At 36.9% G+C, this 15608-nt stretch overlaps 1 protein-coding gene across 1 annotated transcript in view; it reads left to right on the top strand.

Annotated features, from left to right (window-relative positions):
• The window catches only part of LOC107653287 (limb region 1 protein homolog), a 62344-nt gene extending 51590 nt beyond the window's left edge, over nt 1-10754 (top strand). Inside the window, exon 18 of the mRNA XM_016439956.1 lies at nt 10704-10754. The gene's annotated coding sequence lies outside the window, so the exon portion shown is untranslated. The remainder of the gene's footprint in view (nt 1-10703) is intronic.
• Nucleotides 10755-15608: the final 4854 nt, after the last annotated feature.

Raw genomic sequence — 15608 nt, 5'->3', positions numbered from 1 at the left:
TATTATGTAAACAAAAACCTTTATTTTGGATGCGATTAATCGCGATTAATCATTTGACAGCACTAATATATATATATATATATATATATATATATTGTATATATTAAAGTACACACACACATATATGTTTTGTTATTCGTTCATTGCTAATTAATAAGGGCCTCAAGAATCTTAATCTTCTGGCCAGTATTATTTCGATTATGACCATCATCATTTCAGCTTATTTCACATGTTGCTGTGACTTTTGACTTCAATCACAGACAGTTATTTCCATTTGTTTGTTTTGTTTAATGTTCTCTCACACTCCATATCCAAATGATTGGAGAGATAAGCACAGCTCTTGAAAAAGAAAAAAGCCTAAATGACACATGTTGCCTCACTGTTCAGCAGGCAAGTCATTCAGCACACCTTTGATACTTCAAAGCATGTTGAGGTCGTGCCAAAGGAGAGCACTACTTTAGTCTTGTGTTGTAATTTCAGACAGTGATGACAGATAAACTATCAGTGCATATTTACTTGTTTTTCAACCTACCAAATATTCAGTGCATAGAACCACTTTGCGTTTTATTGCTCATACTGAAATATACTTCTACTGTACGTTTGTTTATCTGTACCCTCAGTCCCTCAGTCAATATGGTTAGAATGCTGTCCAAAGTATGTTGTTTATGTACTTTATATCATATTTCTCATATTTCCACTACACAATTGTAAGGATTATTTAGATTCTGAATGTTCTGTCTAAATGTTGATTTTTCTAGGCTTTGGATGCTTCAAATATTTCCAGTGGAAGTCACAATCTTTTTGAGAAATTCTGTGCTTATAAATTTAGTGACATGTGACCGACGCTTGATAATAGCGTTTCGATATGGGGTGTTGAAACATCCTTCATCCATACCACAACATCTAAAGCATCTATTTGACATAGGTTGTGACGGGGAAAAAAACTGAAAGTTTGATATGCTCTGTTGCAGATCGCTAATGTTGAGAAAACAAAATGTCTTGCCTTGAATTGCAGTGATGTACATTCACACTAAAGAGATGGGATGCTTTACACTAGAGATAAAAGTAATATGTCAGCCCGAAACACATTGTCATATTAAGAGTAACAATTTTGGAATCTGTATGGCATACTCATCATCTGCTGCAATATAGATTAAGTCAGTGGAAATATAAAAAATGACCACCTGCCCTGCACTATAACGATCAGCCTGATGATACGTATATCATTTTATTATTAAAGTTGTATGCTCTGACATTTGTTCAGCACTGTGAATAAAAGAAAGATGTATATGTTTTGACTTCTTGTTTAAACAAATCTGCACAAGATGAAACTCTTAACATGTCATCATGTAGGGAATCTTATTAATATAATAAGTTAAAAAGGACTGGTCTTAGGCACTGACAAATCTTCACAAATTTCAAACTTCACAAAAAAAAAAATCTAATAAAAACGTTGCATTATGTATTAATTAGTATGTTTATGAAAAGTATTGTGAGCTGCACTAAGATTGTCTGTAGTCTTAAATGATGCATGCATCTCTGATTTGGAAAAAGCCTACTTTACAAGTCACACTCAAATGTTAAAAAACAGTCAAGGGGTTATGAACCTCAATGAGATTCCGTCTGTGGCGTGTTAAAATGCCAATTTTTTTGTAATGACTGGTTGATAGCTTTAAGAGGTGACAGCCCGTTGGCTGCCAGCCTGACCCTGCCATCCGTGCCGAGGAAAACAGGTGCATCTCTCATCACTTTACACCCCCTCAGCTGTATATCTTCGACAGCATGAATATGGAAGAAAAAAATTAAATTAAAAAATATTCCATATGTCTTATATCACAGCTCATAGCTCACAAGTTCTTCTCACCCCTGGGCATCTAGAGCTCTAAGGCATTAACTCTATAATGGCCTGCTCACCTTTTTCTTAATCCTGGCATCCTTCCAGATGTTTTATTGTTTTAGAGCAACAGTGATTATGTAGGCCAATAGTAGTAAATATTACCAAAAAAGCCTTGACAGCCTAATAAGACCATGACCAAGGCCTGTTAGCCTTTTTATAAGATGGTTTCCATTCATGTAATCTCTATTCTGCATTCTCTTGTGCTTATACCTTTACCTGCTTTTCTGTTCTCCAAATGTTAAAAGGTGCATTACGAACAATATTGGCAGGGGGTAGAAAAATGCCTTGGGCCTTGACGGCTTCGATTGGCTGACAGTTTTGTCTCACGTTTCAGTGTTGAACCATCGGGACCATCCACGTGTCAGGGAAGGGAAATGGAAGATCAAGGGCAGATGAGAGTGGCGTGTTTACATTTTTCTCTGATGTTCCACTCTCCGCATCTCTCATCCAGCTCTGTGAATCAGTAAAGGATGGACGAAGTGGAGGAGGAGATCCAGTTCACATAACCCTTCAGTAGGGTGAACAAGCTTTGTGAGCTTTATCACGTCAACAGGCTTGTGGATTTTTCTCCTGTTGGGCAATTACAATGAATCACTCATCCCAATTTGGAAATATGGAAACAAAGACCTAAAGATGCTTCCGCTTGTGTGATATTTTGTGCAATATCATATACTTTGATATTAGCCTACATGTGTCCTCAGTTCAGGCAGACATTTATATAGATAGTTACTGTAACACACTGGAAACACAACAAAATAATTTAAAATAATAATTATTATGAATCTAGTTAATGGTTCAATTAATGATTTTTTAATACTTTTAAAGAATAAATGTTTGGGGGAGAAACAAAAACAAATGCAATTAAATTGCCAAAATAAGCCCATTTCAGTAATAGATCAGTAGGCCCATCCATTTTTACATGGATAGTTACAGAGACTTTTCAGTCTGTCAAACCTGCATAAATGCAACCGAATAACTGGCCTTAACTAGACAATTTATTAATCAACATTACTAAACAAACAAAAATGTGGCAACATATTTCATTCATTTATTCATCAGTTAAATCAATTAACCAACAGCAGCTTTTAGCCTACCTGAATGGAGACCACAAAACTGACGGAAATCGTTCCGGTGATGATGACCAACATTATGATTCAGTTCACACAGCAGGTGTTTACGTCTAGATGGACGGGTGTGATTTCGCGGTGAGAACGCGGTTTTCAATAACTGAACAACAGTGTGTGAATGTAACCGTATTGAGGCCTCAACTACAATACTGACTGACAACCATTCTGCTGCGGTGTGAACGTGCACAGTTGTGAGCTGTGCTGCGGGCTATGTGTTTGATTCTCTATCAACCGACTCATTTAATAAATAATACGTTCGGGAATTGGACTACGCTTGTTGCGCTGTATGTTTTTGATTCAGTAAAATGAACCGGCTCAAGAGTCATTCGCTCGGGAGTCTCACTACACTGTTCATTAGCGGTGTGTACAGATTATTATGTATGTGTGTCGTCAAGCTAGTTCGGAAATATCGTAATTATGAGTTTATGCACATGAATGACGAGCGAAGTCGTTTTTACAAATGGAAACTCGTAATTCGAATGATACACGAGTTGCTGACGTTGGAAGGAGCGTGTCGATTTAAAACATGGTGGAAACAGGGATCTGTTCTTATATTGGCAATATATTATGTCTGTAAAGATAACTCAGCACAGCAGTTCTGTAGCGAATAATGTAAGTTAATCACTCCACTTTCACGCAAAATGTCTTCCATTGCAAAACTCCTTTCATGTTGTTTTACATCAAAAGGTGTGGATGAGGTAAGGATGAAACCTAAAAGCTAGACTCAGACACAACGCTTTGCGTGCCCTTTAATGCTTAATTATACCTGTTAGGGTGATGAGAGACTTAGCCCACAAGCCTCGTGATTAATAAACAAGCCATCAAGGACCCAACAAGTTCCTGCTCATCACCTTGACACATACATTGAGTAAGAGGGTACATATCAAAGCCCATGCTGTACATCTCGCATAGACACACACACACACACACACACTCACTCACTCACTCACTCATAAAACCGTTAAATTGGCCTACGCCAGACCAGCTTTGTCTACTCTCTGACCTGTTTATTCCTTTCTCACTCTGTATCCTTTTGTCTCTCTTTTGCACACCTGTTTGAGTGACAGACAATGAGAATGTGTTGACTCTTGTAGCTTGGATGGGGTGAGTGACAGCCTCAGTCATGCTTTCATCTTTCAGCATTTCACTTCAGCTTTGTAGCAGGCCAGCAAGGGGAAGGGTTGCGTTTGGCCCGTTTAGTAAATAGACACACCTCTCTGGGAAAAAAGATGGCCCAGGATGGAGTTACTAACTGTTGTAGGCAGCTGAAAAACTTAGAGTGACCTCAAGCCGAGGTCATGTAAAGATTCCTCTTTTGATAGTCTTACATGTGCAAAGAAATCCAAAATAGGACTTTCCATATACATACACGTCCTGTATACGAAGATCAAACGCTATTCTCATCTGCCACACTAATCTTCTGTGATAAGCAGCAAGTTTATACAAGTTTAAATGAGATTCGGTAACTAAACGTGAAGCTGCTCCTAGTTTTCCTAGTTGTTCTGAGTGTATAATAACATTATTTGGCTGTAAATGCTTAAACTGCTTTGTTTAATGTTTTCAGTTTTCAAATGCACATGGATGATTGATCAGTTCAAGCCAGTAAGCCTTCATCTTTCCAGCAGGTGAATGCTTTTCTGGCAAACAACAGACAAATGCTGTGGCTGCAGTAAACATACATAGCAATGCAGTTTTTCAAGCTTTAAGTGTTTGTGTGCTGTCATTTAAGCTGTCATAATAAATAACTATTGTTGTCATCATTATCACTCCGGATATAGAGGAATAAACCACAGTGATTTATTCAAGTATAGCATTGGGCTGGATATTTTTAGCTGTGAGGGTTTGTGATTATTAGTATTTAATTATGCTCAGATAACTTTGTGTGTGTGTGTGTGTAAGTTTAATGTGTTAATGAGAAAATGTTTTTGTAGCATCCAATACCAATTTACTCTGCAGAGCTATGAACTGTGAAATAGCTATTTTGGGAAGGTATAGAAATGTCTTACCCCTGAGGGATGAAGAAAACTTTTCTCATTTACTTTTTACTACTTTGAGAAATAATTGGATAGAACTTCCTACATAGGCTGACTTACTAACACTGGTATTTCATTGGTCGCCTCTGTCTAGACAACCTCACACCACTTCTTCAGCTATATAATCAGTCTGGAGGTCTTGGAAGCTGAAATTGGTTCTGTCCATCAGCTTGCGCGTTGCAGAAATTGACCTGCCTCTAGCCTTCGTGTTTCATCTCAAACTATAGCCTGCAACAAGAAATGGCAAAATGCCTCTCCGCTTGGCACAATACTGTTCTATTAAGTCTCTTGCACTCAATATAAAAGTGAAAAGGTCTTATGGACCCCACACTAGTTGTAAATTGATCATAGGAAGTCTTTTACTCTTGCTATGAAATGGTTTTAGTTCACTAATAACTTGTTGACAGAAGAAGGAAAGACCATTTTCCCTTAAGGTGAAACTGAATGAATGCTTCAGTCACAAGTTTTATATGTGATGCATGGGGTCTCATTATATATATAGGCAGTTTAGGCTTTGGATTAGTCAATACAGCTTTCCAGGTGTGCTAAAATCCTCAATATATCAGCAGCTACTATGTGAAACACCTGTTCACTACTACACTGCACAGCATCCACAGTTTTGTTGTACAGCAACATTCTGTTATTTTGTAGCAAAAGGATATAAATGAATATATTTAATGAAGTAATGCTTTAATTAATTTTGTGTATTAAAAATCTTGCATATTAAAACCATTTTTTATTTAACTGTTTTTAAAAGTAATGTCACTTGTTGCCATTTAGCCATGACTATATTCAGAATACAGCACAGCCTCTTATACCTTTTTGCTTAAATGCATCATGTAGTTTAAATATTTACATCATGTTATGTTGCATTCCTCGGTTTGATTAAAGACTACTGCTCTGATACTTGTGTGAAAGGAAGCTCACTACATTTTTGTCTGTTTGACCTTTCTTGACACCCCTCTCTTTCTCTGCTCTCTGAAAGACAGCTGTTTCTGTCTTGGAGTGTTTGGACACTGCTAATGAGGGGATGCTTTGTGGTGTTCCTCTGTCCAGAATGGTCTCTTTAGTTGTCTCTCTCTAGCGGTAGGTCTAGACCTTTCTTTGACCAGCTTCTCATCAGAAGCAGAATCCCCATTAAGGGCGGACCGTTGTCAGCTGAGAATAGAGCATATTATGTGTGTGTGTGTGTGTGTGTGTGTGTGTGTGTGTGTTTGAGTGTGCGCATCAGGGAAACGGCAAGGTCTTTTCCACTGTGCTCTTGCTCAGGATATAAAGCACATCATTGTAATTGCAAAGGATTCCAGCTTAGAGCATCTGTGGCCACTCTAAGCCCATTTCTGCAGATGCATGTTCTGTTCAGATTATGTCTGCTTGCTGTCCACAGGACTCTCACTATATTCAGTGAGAACCGGAGGAGCTGTCAATGCAACAGAACTATTGTGTCTTGCCCTACTCAGGGAGGAGAGAAACTCGGCAAACACTATAGCAATTACAATGTATATACCATTGTGAAAGTTTTCTCAAGTGGTTATGGAGAGAGGGAAGTTTTAATGTTAAAAATGCAGACTGGACTGAAATAATGGAAAGTAACTAGGCATCATTCATGTTGGGCATGTTGAAATATTTAAAATTTCTTGTAAATTGTGACTAATTCACATGCTGTTTATTTAGTTTTAAAATTATTATTATTATTTTTTACAGTTTTATTTATTAGTTAATAAATAATATTAGATATATATGTTATTCATAAAAATATTTTATGAATAATATTATTATTGTATGTTATTATTTTATGACTTTATTTTATTTTAGTTGAACACGTAGTGTGTATGATTGAATAAACTGGTAAGGTAAGGTAAGGTAAAGAATTAAAACTATACTGAATATAAATCTTGAATTAGACTAAATATTTGAATTCATAAGACATATTTATTTTCATTAGTTTTTGAGCTTTATTGCTTTATAAATGCTTCATAAGGAGCTTTATAATTTTTCCAGCCTTGACAAGTTGAACATTTGACTCAAAAGTTTCCCTAGTCATATTCATAGTCACACCTCTTAGTAATATTATAATGCTTCTGCACAACCTGCAATAGATTCTCAAATCACCTGCAGAAGGTTACATTAATGCCAGTATATCTGCTCAACGAATCTAGTGCTGACTTTTTAAGTGAAGTGATCCCACTAGGTAGATTGTACAGGTCAATGCAAGTATGAGCTGTTGTCTTAACCTATTCAACTGTTTTGACTATCAGCCAAACACAGGCCACGCTGCATGACATTTGAGGAGGCCACATTCAATTCTGGACAAACTGCTTAGCGCATGCACCGAAATTGAAGAGATCGTTTTAAATTAATTTGCCTGTCCTCATGCATTAGAGAGTCTACATAGTGAGTCATTAGTCCAAATTGTTTTCTTATAGCATTTGTCACTGAAGATCAAAGCAATATTGCATGAGTGGTGTACAAACGTCTGAGACAAACTCACAGCAGCACTTTGAAAGGCCTCACAACTTGCAGCGTGTCATAAGAGAGATGCTGATAGACTAGTGACAAATTAAAGGCAGGAAAAGAGGAGGGTGGTTTGTTGGTAGCTAGAAAAGTGTGGTTGGAAAAGAAAAGATCATACCTTATCATTGATTTTACTAATGATGAGTGCCCCCAGTGCAACAATAGTAATTTTGCCATAAAACTGTCAGCAGTTCATCAATCTCTGGAGGCCTTTCCTCCCTCAGAGGAAGATTTATTAAATGCTTACAGTCATGGGCCTGGACTTGCCTGGTCTGTCTGTAGCATACAACAGAGCTAGCCTTTGAGATGTTAAAGTCCTCCTGCTCACACTGTTGTGCAGTGAAAGTCGCTTTCTCTCTCTGTATGTCTTTACATGTTACAGAAGACCTCTTGCTTTTTTGTAAATAACAAATTCTTCTCAATGGGATATCCTTTAGTTCGGCCTCACTATCGTGGTTTACCATTTCAACCCTTCTGATTGTTTTGGTCTTTTTATCTTTTTTGAACTTGTGTATTTTGTCTGTGTTCTTGAGGCAGTCGTGTGCAGCCAAGACATGCACTTTAAATGCCTGAGGACTGAGGCCTGTCTGCCAACAATAGGAATTTCCCTGGTTTACACAGGATAGATTAAGCTCATCCCTTTTTTTCCTTTCCCAAGAGCACATTATGGTTCTACTTAAACAGTTTTGTGCGTGTAATTCTACGCTTCGCAGGTGTGAATACCAGAGTTCGTGGTATTGGATGCTTAGTCGGATATGTTCAAGTTCTCATTATGTTTGAGGATGAAGTGCAGCCTCTACTGTCTGAACATTAAAACATGAACCTCAAATGAACATGGTTTCAACAGGCGTAATGCAGCAATATAATGTTATGCTGCTAAACAACACCGTCTTTGACTATGTGAGATTGTTCATGACTCATCGGTAAACCTGTATGTTATTGTGACCTCAGATTATGCTGCCGTGACTTTCAAAATCTCTGTTACATATTAGACACAAATACATTTCCATACATATGCCATTTGTGATGCGCCTTATGTTTTGAACACCTGGGTATCTGTATACAAAGTGATTGGCACAAACTCAAAGATGAGTTAATTAAATTAAAGATTTAATCTGTAAGATCCATCCGCTGCAGGCGGTGTGAGCGATCAGCGTCTGCAGATAGTTTAGAGATAAACGGACGCATCATGTTTAGATGTTAATCGAGGGGAAGCTGAGGGTTCCACCCACATGACACCTCAATCATCCTAACCCTTTATTACGCGGAGTAAACATCATAAAAAGCCACTTTAAAGATGATGAGAGAAATCCGAATTTTTCTTAATATTTATAATGATGTGATTAAATTATTGTTTTTACTGTCAGAGCTTGCTTTTGCTGCTCTTCCATTGCTCCTTTGAAGTCAGTTTTAAGTTGTGTTTCATGTGGTCATGGAGTCTGCTCGTATTGCTTTCCAAACGGCACACAGTCTTACTTAAATACACACTGAGCACTGTAATTTTTTTACAAGTGAAGGTGCAATTTGCTGTAAATGCACTATCAGTGTTTCAAAACCCATAGAGGGCCATTTCATTTAAGAGGCAATCTCTTAATATTTAGGAGTTGAAAAGTTAAAATGCATCATAAAGAGCTGCATCGTATAATTAAAAGTCATAATCATATAGCTTTTGAAAGTGAATTGCTACACCTGTTGAGGCTGCTTCATATGCAAAGCCATTTTCAGACTTACAGACACTCATTCCTAGATCAATGCATCTATTCTTTCTAGACTAACAGACCTAACTCTTTCTTCGGTGGGACACAAAAGAAGATATTTTGAAGGCAACATTGGACCTTTATCGTATGGACCAAAACTGAGAAATTTTTTTAAAGACCTTCTTTTATATTTCACAGAAGACAAAGAATTCTTGAAGGAGATTACATTATGACAGAATTGTAATTTTCGGGGTGAACTATCTCAGGCTAACATCCTGTGTATTCCTATAATGTCAGATGCTTATTTAAAGTAGCTGATTAGGTCACAAGTTGCAAAATGTCAAGATTAGCATATTTCCTTTCCTTTGAGAATAACATTCTAGAAGGTGCACGATATATCGTGACTATGCTCTATATACAGCATGTATATATATATTTTTTAAAATTATGCAGCTTTAATTAAAAAAACACTCAACCACTTAATGCTTCTTATCTTATCTTGATGTCCATTGTGACACTCTGAGTCATAATTCAAGTCTAAAAGGTCTCAAAAACCACTGGTACCATTGCATCAAATGATATGTGCTGTTTAAACTGTGTTTAACACAGTTTGGCCATAAAGCTGCTTCAGAGCTGCTCCATGATGTGAATATATGACTATCAATCAGGATGACACAGATGATACATAAATCACATTTCAAAGCTGGTTCTTTTCCATCAGTTCACAGGAGGCGAACAATGTGTGTCTTTCAGTATGAGGACACAGCTGGTCTGGTGCTGCATATTAAGTATTATAAACAAGCGTTGTACCTATTTTATTTGGGAGATTATCATCTTCTAGGCTTATTAGGAGGACATTTCCCATAATATTCTGAAGATGGGTTTACGCATGAATCCCCATGACTTTGCATTTTGATATAGACTAGTTCTTGTATTGTGATACTATGCCATTGAGTAACTTTTGTCTCACATTACCCACATTGCTACAAAGATTGTCAGAGACTTTATTGAACATCACCAGACAAGAATTCCCTTCCACCACAAGCTGAAAAACATTAAGGTGTGATCATGAAGGTCGTACAATTTTGCTGGAAGTTTTGGATCATGTTACTTGTTTTCCTGCTAATAAATAATGATTCATGTGATGTTTTATTCAGTTTCTTATGAAACTAGTGACTGGATAAAATATTGTTTATTGGACTAAAAAAGTTCTCAAACATGCACACATAACATGTAAATATGTGCTGTTGACAATACAAAGTTCATGGTGTCTTATTAATTGTATTGTATCTTTACAATGTGACATGTTTGCCAATGGCAAATAGAGCTGCCATGTCTTCATGAAGTTGTCTGTCACTCAAGAGAGAAAAAAATAATTTGTCCTCACCATTTACTGAGGACAATCCCCTTCACCTAAGTTGTTTTTCTTTTGCAGGTTGAGAATATTTTTACAAGCTTCTCCAGCCTTCCAGAGACAAGACCCAACATAGAGAGGTGGTGAGACATGCTTCAGATAACTGAGTAAAAATATCATGTGGTTACAGAACTGTGTGTGGAAATCATGTCAAGATACTCAGGCAGATGCTGTGTTTCATACTCACTGGTTTGGGCATGAACACAACTGGAACAGCGGATAATTATATGTGACAATATTTGTGTCCCTGATGCTCTGTGATGTCAGAGTGGACCACATCATTTTTCCTCCCTAAGTTTAGTAATATCTAAAGCGTATCCTTCAAGTTATTCTTCTGCTATAATGAAAAAAGTGCATTCCAAAATATATGAATAATATGTAAAATAATCAATAATAAGTCAAATTTTTGTAGAGAAAAATGGTTGCTATAATGGCTGCTGTTCAAAAATGTTGAGTCAAAACAACTGACCATAAGGTTTTTATAAAAATCTTTAAACATTTGGTAAAGAATATGAAGACTTTATATTTGCACAAGTCAGATGTAATACCACATCTCACTATCTTGATACTAATACATTTTCCACAAACTAATATGGCATTGAAATGTATTAATATCTCAAGGATAAACTAAATTGTGACACATTTGTTGTAGCTTTACATTACTCAGCATCTTCCTTCTGTCTTGTTACATGATGGTGACTGTCTCGAAATTTGCACATCTAAGCTGCACAGATCAGCAGGCCTGTGTTACCTCAGAGTCCCCTTAACTCTCCCTCTCCATCCAGTTTTTCATCCTTCCTATTTTTAGAGAATATATCTTTTCCTGATGAAATACAGTAAAATGCACTCAGGGCCACATGTCTGCCTCCCTCTGCTGTGCTCATACACAGTGCATATTTTTAAAGTTCTTAACTGCTGACTGGCGTGCTGACCTTCCTTCATTTTATATAATGCATGAATTATTAATTCCAAAAATAAATATAGGCTTTCCTACCAAGTTCTACCAAGGTCTGCGCAAATGAGCTTTTTAGATGTTCAAGATAAATTTTCAAGCTGACAATTTTTCTTTCATCATTTTACTTTTAATATACATATTGTTGCACCGTAGTCATAATAGGTGAAGATATGATGTGGAGAGATTTTCTGGAGAGGTGACTGTGCACAACATTGATTTTTTTGTAATGTTCACATAGGCTGCATTTATTAACAGTGATATTGTAAAATATTCTTACAATTTAAAACAACTGTTTTCTATTTTTTTTTCTATTTTCATATATTTAATGTAATTTATTCCTTTGATGGTAAAGCTGAATTTTCAGAAAGCCATTTCTCCAGTCTTCAGTCTCACACGATACTTCAGAAATCATTCTAATATGCTGATTTGGTGCTCAAGAAACATTTCTTATCATCAAAGTTGAAAACAGTTTCGCTGCTTAAAATTTTTGTGGAAACCGTGACAGATTTTCTTTCAGGGTTGAAATGTGCACAGTCATCAAATAATGTGTAGCTTTTCCCAATGTAACTACAGGAGGACATCTGTTAATGTAAAAAAAAAAAACATTGCTTCTCACCACCATTGTCCTATGTATTTTTGAACACTCTTCCATTCACTTTTGTACTCTGCTATTTACTTTCCCTTCACCTCGATCTTCCCCTTCTTTCTCAAAAAATCTCAATTAATTTTCCTGAATTTCCAATAGAACACTAACATATTTGTCATTTGGTGTGCCGTGTGTAATGGTGAGGGGTGGATGGATGGATTTAGTTTTAGGCCAGTAATTTCTTAACAAATCATATGTCTGCATCACTGACACATGATGAAGCATATTGTATCTTAAAGACAATATCATAGTTTAAGAACAGATATAAAAAAATGACTTAAATCAGAATTCAGAGTAAAAGCCAAATATTTTCTTGACTTTTTTCTTGTTTTCGTGGGTCCAATAAAAGTAAAAGGCTTTGCACTAATTCTAAAACTGCAGTTCTGTTTAAGCTCTTATGAATGTGTACACACATACACACATATTCTCTGGCTGGACTATTCTGTGAAAACTGTAATTGTACTAACCAGCACTAGTTTTCTCAGTACAATTTGTCATGCATTGACTGTTTTGACATTTCCCACACACATTACTTAACTTGATGCTGAACTGTTTCAGACAGGAGGAAATAGACTTTTTTTTTTTGCTTTACATGATGCATGGTGATAAGGAATAGGACGCCTCTCCCTCCAGGTCACTAAAGTAAAACCACTGCAAAACCATCCCACTTGATGTGGCAGGATGTGCAGGTAACAACAGCAAACAAGTGTTTCAATAGCAATTATTAGCTGGAAGTGAGGTATGTGTGCGTGTGTGCATCTGGGCCAGTTCTTGGGCGTTAGAGTGTGGGTGTGCTCCAAGAAGAGCAGCCACTCAAAGCTTTTCATTAGTTTTGCCTTGTTTCTCCTCTTTCCCTCTCGAGTGTGTAATGTGTGTTGGGACACAATGGGAGGATCTGCAGAATTGTAGTGAGAGGCTGTAGACTGTGTTTGCTGGCGCTGTGAAGAGCCTCTTCACCAGGCTTTGGCCACAAAGGCCTTTGGGATGTGCCCATGGCTTACTTTGTTCACTAGAAGCATTTCACACGCACCCAGGGCAACAGACAGGCAGGGCTGAGGCCTCAACACTCGGCAGAGTTATTGAAAAGTTTTTGTGCTTTTTTTTTTGTCCACCTATCCCCCTCCCCACCACACCTCCTTTTTACCACAAATCCTTTCTCATCCTTCTCGTTCAAATACCACTGTTGGGCAAACAGAACATTCTTCTCTCTTTTCTCTCTTTCTTGATGTCACCCTCCATATTATCCGATGGTAATTGTTAATTGAGTTCTACATCAGTAAAACGTTTGTCACCTCACTTTAGTCCATTTGACAGTGAACATTGCTTCTGTTTATTAGAAAATGTGATGTGAAGTAAAAGAGCAAGAAGTAAGCTGATAAATGATCATCACCTTCATCTTTATTGCATATCTTTGGATTGGCTTCTCTTTCAATCAGAGTTTGGCTGGATTTATTTGACCATTGTTTAGCAATAAAGCAATAAAACTAATCTCATTAGGTTATGACCTAATGAAGGTCATGTTTTATTATTCTATGCCTTGGCCATAATTCCCTCCTTGAGCTCTTACGTTCTTGAATCACGCATTTGATGTAGGTCAGCGTGCATTGTTTTGAATATCTACAATATGTATGTCATATTTGAAATATGTTTGCACACATATGAGAGAAAGAACATTTTGTATCCCTAACATTCTTTTATCCCAGTGAACAAAATATTGCAGTTTTTCTGACATGCCTAGAAACCTCCATCTCCACAGCAGCTTAAGTGTCACATGAAAAAATTATGTGTCAGGGTTGGGGCCTGATAAAATATTGATGGTGGTCAGTGGCTTCATTTGTGTAACGTCTATCAAATGTTCAAGATCATGTCCATTGCTTAAAGGACTCCAGTACTAAGAGTACTGTGAACCACTGATGCACAGAATTGTCCTGCATTGGTGTATTTTAGGGGCAATTCAAAAAGTCCTGATAAAAACAATTAGATTTATCTAATAGCAGTTAAAATAACACAGTATGTATTTTTTTGTATATAGTATTATTATTATAAATGTATCTTTTTAAGATCCAGTATGTGTTGGGAACAGATCAGAGATTTTTACAGCTCAGACAGTGATTAAAGCACTGAGATTAAACTAGTAAAGAACCATTACTGTATTTGTGCTCTAAGAGACATTTAATTATATGTGTAAGGTCATGATCAATCATGAGATGTAATTTTCATGAAACAATATTGCTACAAAACTACTTGAATGAATGGTTGAATAACGACTGGTGCAAATCAATCATATTAGCCAAGCTTGGTGTGAATGTGTGAAAACTTAGTTCTGTCAGGCCCAGCGAGCATGTTTGACTAGGACGAAGTTTAATCTCTGTCTATTTTCATGGGTTATAAAGATGAAATAAATAAAACATAGCTTCGTCTTTGGAGCACTTTGCTAAGATGGTGTATCACTGAAAACACCAGCACTCTGTCAGATCAGATTGAGAACAGTGCAGTGACACATCTCTGCTGAGGAGATGATAAAATGTACAAACCATATAAGGAGAGCAAGGGCATCTGTACCCATCTTTCTGTAAAGAGAATCATAACTTGTTCCACCATATAATGCTGGTGCACACACACACACACAGACACACACACACACACTTCCTCTTTATTATGTTTTTCAGATTCATCAGAGTTAATTTTCCCAGTAAGAAAAATTCTGACATTCTGCTCAGTGTGATTTATGATAATAGGATATATGGCAATAGAGACTATACAGACTGCAGGACTAAATGTCCTTTTGTTGTCTACTCTCAAAAAAAAGTATGAGAATTTGGAATAAGGTCCTATTGGGATGCTTTTCAGATGTTAATCCATCATAAGAACATGGTAAAGTGTCTTTTGAGGTCTTTAGATCTGCCTTGTCAATTGTTGCTTGTGTCTGTGAGACCAAAGGGGAGTTAATTATTATTTGCCAATGCAGTCTGAGGAGTCCAATCCTTTTATGACTGGTTTCTTGAGCTGGAGACAAGGGAGTACTCCCAATCAGTGATGCCCATCTAACCATTAGAAAAGATTTCCATTCCTACTGGCATCTTGAAATTGCAGTGCACATGCATCCTTACACTGTAGTTGAGAAGAAGAGGGATAGTTATGGTAATACAAAGGTGTATGTGTGATTCTAGTCTTTGATTATTTTCATAGCAAACAGAGACACAAGCTGAATACTAGTATTTTACCATTAACTTCACATCGGTGTGAAAGCATTTCTCCTGCCTTTTGTCTGTTTTGATTTTGAATATTGCTGGGAAGTTATTGGTGATAAACAGTGAATGAGTGA

Source organism: Sinocyclocheilus anshuiensis, unplaced genomic scaffold (genome assembly GCF_001515605.1).
Source record: "Sinocyclocheilus anshuiensis isolate Anshui unplaced genomic scaffold, SAMN03320099.WGS_v1.1 scaffold219, whole genome shotgun sequence".
NCBI classification, from domain to species: Eukaryota; Metazoa; Chordata; class Actinopteri; order Cypriniformes; family Cyprinidae; genus Sinocyclocheilus; species Sinocyclocheilus anshuiensis.
This window is presented reverse-complemented; position numbering and strand designations above follow the sequence as displayed.